This window comes from Triticum aestivum, chromosome 2A, assembly GCF_018294505.1.
Source record: "Triticum aestivum cultivar Chinese Spring chromosome 2A, IWGSC CS RefSeq v2.1, whole genome shotgun sequence".
Taxonomy (NCBI): Eukaryota; Viridiplantae; Streptophyta; class Magnoliopsida; order Poales; family Poaceae; genus Triticum; species Triticum aestivum.
Window position 1 is genome coordinate 561,183,364 of NC_057797.1, and position 3,827 is coordinate 561,187,190.

Below are 3,827 nucleotides of genomic sequence, written 5' to 3' on the forward strand. Positions count from 1 at the left end.
GTTCCCTACCCTCGTACTGATATAGTAGGCCTCTTTAGCCTGGATGATCGGTCCTGCGTTGGTCTCCAGATCGACAACAGATGGCCCGTCCCAGAGAATCACTTGTGGTTCAAAGCAAGTGTTTCCAACGCCGCGGAATGGTTGAGTTGAAGTTCATTTCATGGCTTGTTATTTGTTGTGTGGTGAAAACTTTAGTATTTATAATGTATCCTCGTTGTCGATGTGGGTTGATGACCTGTTGTATATAATAAAATGATATGCCTGTGATAAACTTACTAAATTTATGAATGGCTTTCGAGTCGCTTCTCTAAATTTGTACTAGCTTCACATGCTTCGCGCGTCGGGCGGGTGTTTTTACTGTAGCCATATGTCAATGTGTTCGTTGTACGTAACCAGCAGCTCGAATCCTCGATACTAGTATACTATATACTAGTAGGAGTAAGTAGTAGGAGTAGTAGGGTGGCATGGGCCAGAACAAGCATTCGCGTCCAGGAGTACGACACACGCCACCACCACGACATCCATCTGACACCATATTATTTCTTGGAGTCCGTGCTAGAGCAATCTCTTCAACCTCGTTGTTTCTCTAACTTCAGCCATCACGCGGCAGGCGAGGTGGGGGTTTGCCGATAGTCGGTTTCCTTAACTGTGGTCCCACTTGTAAGGCCAACTCCAACGCACGACCCCAAACGGACCTCCGTTTTGCACGAACTCCAACGATAATTTTGACTAGAAAAGTAAGACCAAAGAAAACAAGAACCACAAGAATACATTTTACTACTCCTATAAGTTGGATTAGTGCCTTCTCGATGCATTCATTGTTGATCTGCGGAGGCTCGATCTTGCGTGCTTCTTTCTTCTTCGAGTGTAAAGAATTAGACGTTGCTTCCTCGCATCTAGTCTCATGTCTAGCCTCTATTCTAGTAGGAGTATCAACAAGTGCACTAATCTCATCCGATAGCAGAACCGAAGATTTAGTCGGGTTCTTCCTCCTTTTGCCGACACGTGGGACATCCAGCATCCAGGTCGTGTCATGAAAGAAAATAGAGTGGTAGTTGAAGCCACGAGATGTGCATCTTGGGTTAAACTATAAATAGAATCTTACTACTCTTGAGTAACTCCAAAAGCGGCCACCGAAGATCTTTATTGGATTTGTTTTTCATCACCAGCACATCGAGGTGAAAGATGTGCAGGTTCAGTGGGTCCTCTTGCGTTTTCAATGACATGTGGGGCCGCATGTGAGCAAACAGAAGATGGGCTCCGCACGTCCGCTGGCTGGCTGAGAAGAGAGATAGAGGAGGGCTGAGCACGGACTGCAAGAAATTTGTTCTACGTACCTTGGCTTGATATAGTGGGGTGGCATGGGCCATAAATCAGTAGCATTCACATCTAGCAATACGGCACACGCCACTCACACGAGTCCCATCCGACACCAATTTTCTTGGAGTCCGCGCTACAGCCATCTCTTCTCCCTCCTGTTTTCTCAGCCATCCGACAAGATAATTACTGTAGTATCATATACTACTACATGGATTTGACGGAAAGATAAATATACATACGGATCCATCAACGTTCAACGACACCCTCACGCCCTAGTGCGCCGGGTCAGCAACCGACGTGTGAGGAGCAGCGGCGTTGGCGGCGAGCTCAACGTGCTTCTGAACAGTGCTGTCCAAGGTTTCCCTGCGCTCCAAGAAGGCCAACGTCCTATCGTCCTCCTCTTGCATGTAGTAGTCCTTGTGGACGATTTGCGCGTAGACATGGGTGATTATGTCGATGGTGTCTTGCTGCACCAGGCGCTGCACGACGAGCGCGACCTCGAGGTGGACATTCTCCGGCGCGACGGCGGGCAGTTGCAGGGCCACCAATGCGTCGAAGAGGTTGTTACCATAGTGGCCGTTGAGGGTGGCGGGCATCGCAGAGCGTGGGCGCGTTGGCTAGAGGCTTACGTCAAAGTCGTCCGCAAGCTTCTTGACGATGGTGAACTTGTCAAGGAAACCGACGAGGACCTCGTCAAACAAGGAGACGAAGCTGTCGTCCAAGCGGCCCCTCGCCCTAGCGGCCTCAAGCAATACTACCTAGAGACATTCCTCGGTGCCGGTGGACGTGGTAGTACTCCTAAATCCAGACGGTGGTGCTACTAGTACTAGTAGTAGTACTACCAATGTAGTAGTAGGAGTACTAGCACTGTACTACCCGTTGGTCAAATTATTACGTGTTGCTCCTCACAGTTAAGTGACAAGACCCTGCGCCGGAGATGACACCTGAGTATAGGCGGCGTGTTCGGCATACCATAGTCAGCCTCACCATCTGCAGTCACTATCATCATGACTGTAGAGCTAGCCTGCTTACAACTAGCCATGTTCGACATAATTTCCCGTGTGTAGATGCCCGTGCATTGCACGGAACACCAAGATTGGGGGTGGACGGCTCCGGCAGCGGCCATCACACTAGATTTTTCCACGGCTTCTACTCCTAGATTGTGAGAGACAAGGAGTTGTTTGTAAATAGGGAACACGTGCGGGCATCTTTTTGCAAAAATGGAGAAGCTTGGTTTGTATGTGTTAGATCTAGATCCGACGGCTATTGGTGAAAGATGGGAGGCACAACATCATCACCAACTCAGGACCTGTTTGATTCGCGGGATTTTCAAAACGCAGGAATAGGACACGGCAATATTACAAGTTTCAAACTGATATTACAAATGTTAGGAGTAATGTTGCACCTACGAAGAGGAAATTACTAGGAAGTTTACGTAAGAACATTCGTTACTTTAGGTGGATGCAGCATTATCGTACAAACTAAAATCCACCGCCCTGACAAGTCACTAATGGGCAAATAAGTTTTCGAGTCTCTGGCCACTTGATGCTTCAAAAACAAATTCAGCTTCCGCGGAGAAATGAGCTCCACCGTGTACCCGCATGGGTGTGGCTGGGCACGAAGCGTGAGTACATGCACGGTGCACCTATTCTCTTCTTGTATACATACACTACCTATGTGGGGTTGTGTGAGAGAGATACAAACCTAGAGAGATATAGTGTGTGGGTTCTTGAGAGTTTTTTTGTGGGGGGGGGGGGTTAATTAAAAAAATTAACATATGCAATGTGTGTGAAATAGAGTCCTGGATATAACATATATATAGAGGGGGCGATCCACAAGAAGAGAGTGGAGGTATCATCGGCTTGAGGTGTCCATAGAATCGAAGAGAGGGATGATGTGTGTGTGTGTGTCTGTGCGCGCGCGATCGATAAAGAGTGCCATCGAATTTGTGTGTGCCCACGTCAAAGATATAGAGTGGCTGGCCTACTGGAACATGAGATGGGACATGTGCAGTTTGTCTCTGTGGCATGGATACCTACCTGCAGCGCTCGACTATCGGTGTGTGGTGGGGGAAGAGGGAGGCCCAATTAACTATTGAGGTACAATGGCCGGTATATGTGTGGAGGAGGAGAGAGGCCTACCTCATGTATTAAGGAGATTGATCTGCCTCATGTATTAAGGGAGATCGATCGGCATCCATGCATATGTGCAGGAGATGAATAAGGTTGGGAGAGAGACATATCTAGAGTGTTGGAGGGGGTGGTAGTGGAGTTGCTTCTAACAAATGGTGGGATAGGCTTGCTAGACAAACGGAGGGCACGCCCGCAATATCAATAAGAGAGGAGATGACTGCTTGTTGTCTGTGCACGTGCGTGTGAGAGACGAGTCAGGAGGCATGCACGAATGATGAGGGGGGACGATGTGGCTATGGTAAGCAGACATAACTACATAGGAAGATCAATCACCCTTTGTAAGATAAAGGAGAGACATAACTTGTGAGGTACGTC